Source organism: Coffea arabica, chromosome 11c (genome assembly GCF_036785885.1).
Source record: "Coffea arabica cultivar ET-39 chromosome 11c, Coffea Arabica ET-39 HiFi, whole genome shotgun sequence".
Lineage (NCBI taxonomy): Eukaryota > Viridiplantae > Streptophyta > Magnoliopsida > Gentianales > Rubiaceae > Coffea > Coffea arabica.
The window spans coordinates 7,693,768-7,706,874 of NC_092330.1; the positions used below are offsets into that span (position 1 = coordinate 7,693,768).

Below are 13,107 nucleotides of genomic sequence, written 5' to 3' on the forward strand. Positions count from 1 at the left end.
GTTTTCCTTAGCAGGGCCGACGCGGGGAAATTTTGGCACCATCACTAGTATAGTTAGGTTTCGTTTGTAATCACCGAATAGTAAAAAAAAATTTTTCCCTATTATAGTGATCCGTGTAAGGACCTTTCTTAGGGTCCACTCTTTGGTTTTGGTTATAATCATAAGGATGTAATGGTATGAGTAGTTGCTTTTGGGGATGTAAATAGAACTCTTTCGTCGATGTATATAATGTGAATAGTACTCTTTTGCCGTGTGAATAGCTTTTATTTGCTTTTGCCTCTGAGTCCCGGCGAGAGTTGGGCAGGCGACCCGCCGAACCCTGAGGTACGCCCTAGGGGGAGGTGGGGCTGTCACAGTTGGTATCAGAGCTTAGGCTTCCGATCTCTGTAGTGTATCCTAGGCTAAAGTTTATGATGCCGGACTGTGGGATTTGATTTGATTTGAAAGTTAAGCGATTGAGGGATAAAACTTATTGCTACGACGTGCGGTCTCCGTACAGAGTGAACTTGAGCCAAGCGGTGTAATGGTTCTAATGTGAAATGTGTAAAGGACTAAGTGCTCTTTAGGAGCGTAAGTTGTGATTTATGAAGTGGTAAGTGCAAGATTTGACTTGATTAGTATAAGTTGGAATGTCGAGGACGACATTCTTTTAAGGAGAGGAGTTTGTGACGCCCCGAAAGAATGAGTGTGAGAACCCGAAAATTTTTGTATATTTTCTAGACATTATTTTGTTTCCTTGTCTATAATTTTATGATTTCTTCAAGATATTAATTTCCTATACATTGTTATAAGGGAATATAGTTTTCAAATCATTTCCTTGATACAAGTTAGTCCACGTTAAATTTGAAGTGTATTATCAACGTGGGACCCGCTAGTGCGGTAAATGCGATATATTTTTGACAACTTGTTGGAGTTTTGTATTAAGTGATATTATTTTACAAGGTGCTAAGAGATAATTAGAGGTTACTTAGATGGTTAATCTTGGAGAGACAAAAGGATAAGCTTAAAACCCTAAAAGGAGCCAAGTGTCACTAGGCTATTAGAGTTGGACTTTTGACCAAGATTGGTAACTTTACTAAAATCAGATTTTTGACCAAAATTCTTTCATTTTCTTGTCTCCTTTGGCTAAAATTAGTGAGAGAGAAACCAAGAGAGCTCTTCAATTTCTAGCTTCCAAATTTGCTCAAATCTTGAGTTTCAACCAATCAAATCACAAACTACACCATACAAGTGATCATTAGGGAAGGTTAAAGGTGTTGGTGGAGTTGTTTTGGAGAATGAAAGATTAAGCTCCGAAACTGATAATCAGCTTATGTAATTGGTTAGTTTGACCAGGAATATTACCGAATTGGTTGTTGATGCCTTCTTAAGAATTCTAGCATTGTGCCTTAGCTTTCAAATGGCTTTGGAATTACCTGAATTGGAGTTGTGTGTGCTGAGATATGAGTGAATAAAGCAAGACTGCTAGTTGATTTCTGCAGTGAATTTCGAACTGGAATATCTGGAGTTGTTTTGGTAAATTTGACCTAGTTAGGGTGAGAACTGGATTGAGAGGTCTCATGAAAGTTGTAGGTCTTTGTCTTAGCTTCGAAATGGTATAAATGTCACCTCAATCCGATAAGTGTAGCCTAATTTGTGTCCGTTACGCAAAATAATGTCGAATCTGTCTTCCTTTCCGGATATTTTCCGGGCTTGAATTTGTACTTGTACCACTTTGAGCCTATTGAACGGCTATTGAAATAAAATTATTTTGTGTATGTGATTGATTTGAGATGAAATGGTGTTGTTTGTAGGTTGGAAATGAAGTATTTATGGGGAAATGCTGTCCGAACTTTGAGAATGTATGATTACTTTGAGTTTGTGATTTAGGGCTTGGACTTTGGCAAGGTAATGATATATGATGGATGGTTTCTGAGCCGTGGAGGTGAGTGACCCTAAACTGTTTCCAAAGTACTTTTGAAATGTTTCTTGCATTATTTACTTGACTGCATATCATGTGTGCGCGCATGTGAGTTCATGACATGATTTGGCTTAAATGAGTTCTTGGGGAGTCTTGTGCTGAACACCAACGTCTCCACTCCTGTTTATTGTTCATGACATGATCTGGAGCACCAACGTTGCTCCCCCTTTTTGTTTAACGTTAAGTAATTTATTTGAGCGTTGGGTGTTTAAGTGCCATGATTTCACTGGCTCACGAGAGCAATAAACGTACATTTTATCTCTGATTCATGACATCATTGAAATGCTTTATTCTGAAATATATTTGATTACTGATTTTATTGGTTGCTCACTGAGCTTTTAGCTTACCCCAAAAATATTTTATTCCCCTCCACAGGGCTCGTGGCGAAGGAAGGCTTGTAGTACTTATTCACGTGACTGGATGGCATATATCTTGTACAGTTTGGATTGGGATCATTTTATGTATATTTGGGAATTGTTTCTGCTTCGCTTATGACATGTAATTATTGGAGAATTTGATGTATATTTGAGATTTATATTGTAATTTGTTTGAGGACTGTAGTGAGTGAGTGAGTCCCGACGAGAGCTGGGCAGACGGTCCGCCGAACCCTCTGGTTCGCCTAAGGGGGAGGTGGGGCTGTCACAGTTCTCTAGTATTACAAGTACAATTTTTCTATGATGGATTGACCTTGATAGCCCAAAATATGGTGGATATTGTGGCTGGAGGATGTATTGGAAACAAGATGCTGAAGGAATTAAGTTACTATCTAGTAACTCCCAACAAAAAGCACTCCGAGGCAAGATAGTAGTTGTTGATGAAGTGAATACATCAAAAGATTTTGGTTCACAGTTTGCTGAGTTGAGTCATCTGATGCAACTGCTTTTAAATACGGAAACTCAACTTTAGGAACCTTGTTCTTATTGTCATATGTATGGGCATGCTGCTGCTAGCTACAACAATGGAGAGCCTTCCACCATGGTGAAAAGATATAAATTTTGCTGGAGCATATGGTTGGCAGAACTTGTAGCCAAGGAATAATCTTTTCTCTAACACGTATAATGCAGGATGTACAAATCACCGTAATCGTTCTTGGAGAAATCAAAGAGTTAGCCTTTCTAAACCACTTGGGTTCCAAAATTGATAGTAGACCTCTCAGTATCCTCCTCAACCTGTTCAAGAGATGAAATCCAACTTTGAAATAATTATGTTGCAATACATGCAAAAAGTGGACCAAATGATAGATCAATATGACCGACTTGCCCAATCGCAAAAGCATCTATACAGAATCTTCAAAGGCAAGTAGGTTAGTTGGCTAAAGTAGCAACTGAGAAAGGAGCAGGAAGATTACCTTGCAATATGGAGATGAACCCTAAGAAGACTACTGTGGCAGTGACCCTTTGATTAGGAAAAATGTTGGATGATCCTGTTATTAAAGCAAAGGAGGCACCTAAGAAAAGAGTTGGGATAGATGAGGAAACTGAAGAAATTGGCAATAAAAATGCATGGTTCAGGCAAAAGATAAAACTATGCCCAAATGAAAGCATACATTTCACCCATCCCCTATCCTCAAAGGTTAAAAAAAAAAGGACATCTAAGGAACATTATCAAAAATTTTTGGAGGTGCTTAAGAAACTCCAAGTGACGATGACTTTTCTTAAGGTTCTTGCAAATATACCTATGTTTGCAAAGTTCTTGAAGGTGATAGTCTCTAACAAGAAGAAGTTGGAGGACTTTGCAATAGTGTCGCTTATCGAGGAGTGTAGTGTGATTATTCAAAATCATCTTCTAGTTAAGATGAAGGATCCAGGGAATTTTATTATACCTTGTCATTTTGAGGATATTTTTGTTGTTAAATGTTTATATGACCTTGGATTCAGTGTTAATTTAATACCTTTATCATTTTTCAGGAAGTTGAAGTTGGCTGACCTTGCACCTACAAAGATGATTCTATAACTTGCAAACCATTCAGTGCATTATCCTATTGGTATTGTTGAAGATCTACTAGTAAAAGTTGGTCAATTTTGCTTTCCTGCTAATTTTCTAGTTCTTAATATGGAATAAAAGATTTCTATGCCTATTGTGCTTAGTAGAGACTTTTTAGCTACAGAAAGGGATAATATAGATTTGCTAGAAGAAAAATTAACTTTAGGGGTTGGTAAGGAAAATGAAGATATAATATTTTTGAACCCTTAAATTATTGTTCTTATGAATCTTGTTCATATCTTGATGCTATTGATGATTTATCTGGTGAGAAATATGTTACAGAGCAAGACTTAGAGTTGAGACCCAAGCCAAATCATCACTAGTATTCCAATTGGGGGGTACAGAAGTGTAATATTGATGTGTAGAATTGTGAAAGATTTCAGGCACATATGATAGAGAAAGTAAAGTTGTCTAAAGAATTTTATCCACCATAATCATATTTGCCTTTTGTAACTGAAAACATAGAACTTAGAACTTGTCAAGAGGCAACCCAATTTTCTTTTCCTTTATATATTTATCCTTAGTTTTCTTGCTTACAGGATTGGTGGTGGTATTTAAATATTTTCTAGTTTGGATTATTTGTAGGTGTATTTAACTCCTATTTGTAGGGTTCTCTTCTTCTTTTTTTTTTTTTTGGTAGGATGGATTCTAGCACTTGACTTTTAGGATGGTAATTGGTGATTCCCTCTCACCCCAATTTGGTCATTGGTACTTCTTGTCATCAAAGGAGTTCATTTTCATCTTTTTTATTGCTATTGTTTTTTATTTTTTTCTCCCTAATATTAGGGACAATGTTGTTTTAAATTTGGGGGATGGTAAATGAGTGAAGTGAAATTTTGGGTTTACATTTTTAAAATTTATGTTCTTATTATATATACTCCCTAATAGGCAATGACTTATTTCAAATATTATTATTGTTTAAAACTTATATGTATGAATATGTTAAGTGTTAAACGAGGTTGTTTTAGAATACTTCGTAAATATTTGATACTTTGAGACCTTTTCAAATTTCACTAACTTTTCTAGGTATTGAAAATATTTTTTCAGCACTTTTCTTGTGAATTTGGACTGATCATTGATCTTAATTTCAATGTTATCGGGATATGAAGTAAGCTTTTGTGTTTTTGTTTGTGCTTACGAGTTTATTAAATTGGATTATACTCCACTGGTTATTGTTGTCTAGTAATTGGGGGTCTTTATTGAGCAAATGTTGACTTTCGAGTCAAATAGTGATGATAGTTATGAGTATGTAATTCTTGAAGCGGTGAAAGTTGAGTAACCAAGTTCCTTTATTTCGGAGATATCAGAGTTCACGTCAAAAAGGTTGAACACTTAGAGTTAATTATATCCCCTTGTTAAAATTTGGAAAAAAAAAACTAAGTGTTTGGGAGCTTGAATAAAAAAGAAGAAAAGAAAAAATGAGAAGTATATATGTATTAGCTTGTGGATCCCTATGTTCATATATATATATATATATATATATATGAGATTTTGATTAGTGGTCAAATATTTTGATTAATGTTTGGTCCACTTATAGGAAATGTGACGGGTATTTTACATACGTACAAGTTAAAAAAAAATCGAATTACACCCGTTCACTGCAAGTATACAGGTCAACTAGTAGTTTAGAGTATATATCGGGTCGATCCCACAGGGAAGAGTGAACAATTACCGGTATTACTAAAACTTCTCTATTATTAGACTATCAATGAATTATAACAAATTTAACCTACTGAAATTATACAAAATAACAAATAAAAGCTCCTTAGGTTGAGGTATCTCTAACTACTCATGCAAGTGCTATATTTGGATCATTGAGTACTACATCTAGGCTAGTTATGGTGTAATTTCCTTAAACATGTGAAACCTATTTTCGTAGTGAATCAGCTATACTCATAACTAATCCATACCTATTTTCATGGTTATGAAATTAGCTACAAGTTCATTTCTTCAATGAAATTATATGAAATGAATCACTAAAAACCACATAGGTGCACCTCTACTTTCATGAGTGTACTCCCTATGTTTAGCACTTCTTGAACTAGTGTTAAATCTCAATTTTCATTGCAGAAACAACACCTTAGATAATCACAATCAATGGTACCAGATTAATTATGATTTAAAGAGCCAAAGTGCTAAATAACTTGCTCAAATCAAATAACCAAATAATAAACACTAACAATTATAGAAAATTCAACCAAACCCAAGGCATTAACTTTAAAGATACATATTAAACACAAAATCTAGAACTTGTATATTAACCATACTTAAGAATCTGATACAAAAGATAAAGAGTTGGAGAAGAGATAACCCATGTCACTTGAGCTTCAACTCCTTCTTCTTCATCTCCATCTTCATCCTAATCTAGCTAACATACAAGGATGGATGAACTATACTAGTCTACACTAATGCTAACCTAACACTTAGAAGATGAAAGAGCCACATTTCTGCACTCTCCAAGTTCTCCCATATGTCTCTCTATTCTCCAATCTTGCAATGAATTTGGCTATATCGAGACAAAGGAAGTCAAGAAAATGAGGCCTGCACCACCCTTTTACAGCTGCAAAGTGGTTCTCACATGCCTGGCATTGCATATGACTTGTTGGAGGTGAAAATAAGTTTTTCGCGTAAAGAGCAGCCTTCTCTGACCACAATCCGGCCATAAATCCGGCCACAAATCCGGCTAGATTCCGGCCGGATTGCTACAGTGCCACTTTAGTGCACTTTTGTTCAATTTCCAGCTCTGCTCCGATTTTGCGTCAACTTCAACTGAACTTTTCTTGATGATAAAAGCTGATTTAGCTCTTGACCAAAACATGAAACTTGTAGCCCATTGAGTTAGCTTTCCAATACATCAAGAATCACCTCATTTGGATCTGTGTAGGCTGAGAAATGACCAAAAAACCCTTGCCTAGCCTTGTTTCAGCTTCGACCAGTAGAAATTTGCTACTGTAATTCAGCTTTTTGACTTTGAAAACCTTCAAATTGGATTCAGATGTCTTCACCAAAGTCGTAGATCTATCTCTTATCTTCAAATTGGTTCAAGAATCATCTCAATCCGATTACTGTAACTCAATTTATAGCTGAAATACGAAAATATGTCAAAACTGTCAAAATACACAAAATCCCACTAAAAAGTGATAAAAACCTCATTTAATCACTTAAAAGCATTTTTCACCAATTATAGCCAAAATGATTCATTTTCTTCCAATAATATAACTAAAGTGACTAAAAATAATATAAAATATCATACAATTATTACATAAATTAGTCACTTATCAACTCTCCCACACTTGAATCATTGATTGTCCTCAAGCAATCCACGCATAATCAACTACAATGATTCAAGAGGTGAAACAATATATGCACTTTGTCCAATTTAATTCCTCAAGACTTGGAAAATAATCATTATATCATTGTTCAAATTACACTAAATACTCATAATATCAAGTAAAGGAAAGATAATTATACCCTAAATTCAACAAGTTAAACTTAATCTTTTACCCTAACTTAATTTTATAAATAAGCAAATCACATAGTCAATTTATAGCCTTCCTCCTCCTATAATAATCTTTTTCTCAAAATTCTATAACTAAGAGGGATTTATTCATACTAATTTTACTTAAATAGTGAAAATACCTTTTTTACGCGAAAATCGACACTTTTAGGTGAAAATCCCCGGTTACTCAATGTCGCGCCCCATTTTTGGAAAATCGGAAAAGAGTCGTTTTGAAATCATAATGTGTAGTGTGTGAAATATGTGAAGTGTGTGAATGTGAGAAATAAAGAAAAAAGGCCATGGGACTCTTAAATGCGACGGTTTGGCCAAAATAATAATCTAAAAAGGTTTGAAAAAAACAGGAGTCGCCACTTGGTATTGAGTTAGGGTGTACCAAGTCACCCAAAAAGTAGTTTTTGAAAAAGTGTAGTAAAAACCTTTTTAGATGACTCCTAGCCTACGAAAATCAGAGAGACGAGTTCGGGGGTCGCGGTTGATAAAAGGGAAGGCAAAGACAAAGTCTAAGGCACCCTTTTACCCTAGCTTAACCTAGTTGCGTGATTTAGTCATGATTTTCCTAATTTCTAAACAAAAGATGTATCGCGTTTGGATGTATCTAATATGAATGCAATCCTAAACCTAATGAGGCATCGAAAGGGACAAATATCTCTTAGAGGTTCGATCGGACTAAATCACATGAAGTTGTGAGAGCCAAGGATAAGCCCTCCAAGAGGTCATGAATAAGGCTAATGACGTAAGAATGAGTGGAATGGATGTATGCAATGTGAAAACATGAGCTTGTGTGAAGTGAAAGAAATAAAAGATAATAGTGCGTAAGTGGGAGTGTGCAAATGGGTGTGCAAGGTGAGGTATGTAAAGTGATAGTGTGAAGTGTATGTGTGCTCAGTGGTAGTATGTAAAGTGCTAGTGGTAGAGTGAGAATGTGTAAGATAAGAGTCATGTGAAGTGAACATGTGGAAAAAGTAATAGTATATGAAGTGAGAGTGCAAAATGATAGTGGGTAGTGTGATAACATAAAGTGCATGTGTGCAAGTGATAGGGGGTAAATGAAATGCATGAACCCTAGAGGAATGCAAGCAAAATGGGTACGGGGAGACCCTAAATCGTGACTTTTAATTTACCTTTTGGTTAGAAAAAGAATGAGCGTGCTAAGGCTATATGTAGCCACACTCGTCCATTCCCCTTACCAGAAGGGTGACTCCCTAACCTATGCAAGCAAATGACCCTAATAACTAGAATGAGATGCGAAGTTCTAAATGTGTAAGGGAAGGGTTAGGGGAGCATGCAAAATGAGCAATACTAAAAGGAAAAATGAATGAAATGTAATGAAGGCATGTGAGTATGTACTAGCGAGGGGCGGCCCTATTGGGTCTAGCATTGGACTAACCCTTATTTCTACTTCCTCACTAGCATTGGACTAGTGAGAAATCGGACAAGGGAACCACAACTAGCATTGGACTAATGTGGTATCGAGAATTGGATCACAACATGCTTTGGACTAGTGTGATAACACGTCACACATCAATTATAACTAAATTAATCATGTAAAGTCTAAAGAAAGCATGTAAACACATAATATCACATAAACACATAACACATAATCATAATATCTAGATGCAAGACCCTAAGAAAGCGGTAACACATAGCACGTAAGCATGCAAATCACACAAGCAAACAAACCCTAACTATTACATTTGAAGGGGGCCTACTACAATCTAAGAGGGGGAAAAGGAATAAAATAAATACCTAACTATTACAAATTTGGCATTCAAGCCTCCAAATAATTACATTAGAAGAAAATGGAATTAAAGAACAACCAATGTAGATAAAAATAAAAATAAAATAAACAAGCACGAAATAAAACATGCAAAATTCACGAAAAAGCACATAGGAGCACGTTGGAAAAATAAAATCAAGGAGATAGAGATTACCTCCCTTGAAGTTGGAGCTCTAATGAAATGAAATCACTTATTTACCCTCCAAATACAAAGAAAGGTCAAGGCATCACTTTAATTAACAAATAATCGTGAAATTGAATCCATTAAAATCATGTAAACAACCTATATTCAAGAAATTAAAACAATAAAGGACTTGATTGCAAAAATTAACAAAGCTTTGGGGTCAAATTATAATCATCACAAAAATTTGAGGTCACAATTAAAGAAAAATAAAATTCAGGGGCCTATTTGCAATTAAATTAAGGTCTAATTGAAAGGAACTAGAAGTTTTAGGGCCACAGTGAAGTTAAAGAAAAGTATAGGGACTGATCTGCAAATTCGTTCTCTGGATTACTTGAGCAAACAAGCTTGTGGGCCTATTTCTTATTTCATCTTGGGTCAAAGCTTCCTAAGCCCAAAAAGAGTCCAACAAACAGATGCGGGCCAAAACATCATTTTTATCAAACAAACCCAACAAAATGAATGGGCTTTAACCCCCAAATCCAACTACAAGCCCAGGAAACAAACAAACAAAACCCAACAATTCACCCAAGATATAAAGGATGATTAAAATTTAAAAGGGCCAAATCAATTCGATTTTTTATATATTTTGGGCCACCGGGAAATTAGATAAAATTTGAGGGGTTAAATTGCAATTTTCAGATTTGTTCATGCATGCTCTTCGCAGAAGGCTTTTTCTTCACAGAAACTCTTCTTCATCACTGATTTCTATGATTTTTGCAGCATATACAACCGAAGCAACTTAGGCCACCTCAAACCAAATCATCAAATTCATTAACCCATTCCTATTAAGCTCCAAAACTCAACACAACAGGCAGGATACAAACCCTTGAAGGTCAACCAAAGAACAAAAATTGAAGAGCATGCAATCAAGACGTTTCTGTAACAATACTTCTTATGAAATTCATGCCAGACGCAAACAACGTCCAATCACACATCAAACATTCAAACAAAAAAAAAACAAGACCTTACAGCTCTAATCATTGAAATTTAACCAAGATGCAAGCTACAGAGACCCATCGAAAGGATGCAAAAACAAGAACGAAAGCAGCAAAAATTTTGGCAATTTGGACAAATAATCATCTTCTCCACCGAGCTAACATCAGTTATTATCTCAGCCTTCTTTCGGTCAACAATACCAGGAATTTGGTTTCAATTCCAACAATTCCCAACAGACAATGAACTCACGACACTCCTTCTCGTGACATCAGTTCGGATTCAAACATAGAAAAGCATAGAGAGAGAAATAAAGACAGAAAAAGGCACAAGGAAACAACACGTCAAAGCCTCTCAAAAACACTGCTTTTTATTAGAAAAAAAAATTAGCTATTATGCTCGGACAAACAATAAGCCAACCGAATGTTCATTTTCCTTACACACAAAACGCAGGCAGATCATCTTCAAGTAGAATTCTCAATTGGGCATTTTATCAAACAATAAATGGCCATAAAAATTTCAGCAAATCTTTGTTCAATTGATGTCATATACAGCCCCAAGATTTATTAGAAACAGACAAATTCAGCCCAATCGACGTGTACAGCATCCATATTAAAAAATTTGAGGCCAATTAGCAGGAAAATCACACTAGATGAAGCCACGGCAGACCCATTTCACAAACTTGAGAAGAACTGAAATTTAAATAGAAAAACTTACAGAGCTCTTGCTTGGGAGATTCTGCAGGTAATGACGGTGAAATCGGTGAGGTGTCAACGGCTATGAGCGGTGGTGGTTCCTTCAATTATGGTTTCCTTGATTTGTTCAACTTCAGCCTTTTCCTCTCTTTTTGCTTGCTCCTTTCTGTCCGTTTTACTCTGCCCGAAATTCCTCCTCCAAGTTCCAGATTTCAGCCGCGGCTTCCTTCTCGGTTTTCCTTGTTTCGCCGTCCAGATTTTCTCCTCCCCTTTCACTTCTCACTCAGCCGCCAGCTTCCTTTTCCTTTCTTTAGTTTCGTTTCTTGCCTCTCAACCCTAGCTCCCTCTGTTTTTCTTTTTTTGCTCTTGCTCGAATACTCCGCCGCCACCAGTAGCTAGTTTTTCTTTCTTCTTGTTTCTTGCCTTTCCGCAGCTGAAGCCCTTTTCAATTCCTCCCTCAATTCTTAGTTTCTGTTTTTTCCTTTCACTCCCTTTCTTCCCAGCTTCCGCGTAGCCGTTCCTTTCTTTTACCTTTTTCTGATTTTTTCCTCGGTTCCTTTCATCCGCCCCCCCTTTCTCTCAACTCCCCATTTCCCCTGTTTTTTCTGTTTTTTCTTAGCCCCCTCGCGCTCTTCCTCTTTTCTCTTTTTCTCCCAGTTCGTTGAAGCCTTCATGCCCAAAACCTAGCCGGCCCTCTCTGTTTTTTCCCCTCTGTTTCTTTCTTCTCCCCCCCAAGCTCCCCAGACTTTTCCAGCCGTGCCAGACCTCTCTTTTTTAGTTTTTCTCTGTCCCTCCACCTAGGCTGCCATCCCGTTTCTGTTTTAGCCTCTCTAATCCTTTGTTGTCCGTTGCTCCCCTTTGACCTCCAAGTGTCTGCCCCCTAATCCCTTAGTTGTCCAATACATAAAAAGGACACTTGTCCTAATGCATGCCTCCCCACTTGCCATTTTCACTTTTTTCCTTTTTCTTTTGTTTTTCTGAAATTTAGTATGAAAATAAAAATAAAATAAAATAAATAACAATAAAAATAAAAATAAATCAGAACAAAATAAAATTAAATTAAATTAAAGAATCCTAAAATTGAAACAAATAAAGCTAGAAGTAAACAAAGTTAAAAAATCAAAAATTTGGTGTCTACACTCAACATTTCACTTATTCAAGTTGCTATGCATACTCTTAATTCAAGTACCTTTTTACGCGAATGTCGACATTTGTAGATGCCAACCCCCGGTTACTTGGTACGAGAATCATTGGAGTAAAACAATTTTTATTTACTTTCTTTTCTCTCTTTTTTTTATTTTTTTTATTTTTCTCTCTTTGTTTTTTTTTTTAAAAAAAAGAAAGGACAATAAATAGATATTCCTTCTTAGAAAATATATAAGAATAATCAAAGGAGGAGTATAACCTTTATCGACTATATCAATCACTTGCAAAATTAAGTAAAGAGAAGAAATCTCATTAAACGTGTAAAATTATAGGCATAATTTTCCTCACTTTACCAAATATACTTTCTAAAATGTAAAAATTCTAATTGCATAATAACTATTTCCAAGTTAAATGAGGACTAAATCTTCCAAAATACACATAAAGTTTCAACAATTGGAAGAATTTAAACATTTAAAGGTGGAACAATTTAGCCCTTTTTGAATGAAAATGCAAAAATTGAAGAACTTTTAGGCCATAGTGAAATATTGAAAAAGATTTTAGAAAAATTTTTACAGAGTTTCTCCTTATAAATGGATGAAAACTCCCTGCCATCAAACCCAATTTCAGGCAAATTATCCACATGGCAAATAATTCACACACAATTCCAACATTTCTAAGCATTTATATCCACAAAATATCATCACATGGCAAATAAATGCAAGTCCAATATTTTCCTCTCCCACACTTAAACTTCACATTGTCCTCAATGTGAGAAAAGGAAAATAAATAAAGAGTAAAAGAAAAAACTGCTCAATTGAACTTGCGTAATCAGAATCCATGGCCAAGTGACGAATTTCCAACCATAAGAAGTCTGAAAACATAGATGAAGACCACTTGGATTAGTTCACA

At 35.8% G+C, this 13,107-nt stretch overlaps 1 long non-coding RNA gene across 2 annotated transcripts; it reads right to left on the reverse strand.

The window, feature by feature from the left end:
• Positions 1-6,173: 6,173 nt before the first annotated feature.
• LOC140016993 (uncharacterized) lies at positions 6,174-11,903 on the reverse strand. Of its 2 annotated transcripts, none has more exons than XR_011823280.1 (2): positions 9,395-11,903; positions 6,174-7,026 (listed from the first exon to the last, which is right to left on the reverse strand). It is a non-coding gene; the product is annotated as an uncharacterized lncRNA (long non-coding RNA). The 2 variants fall into 2 exon arrangements; XR_011823279.1 differs by having other exon boundaries at positions 7,206-11,903.
• Positions 11,904-13,107: the final 1,204 nt, after the last annotated feature.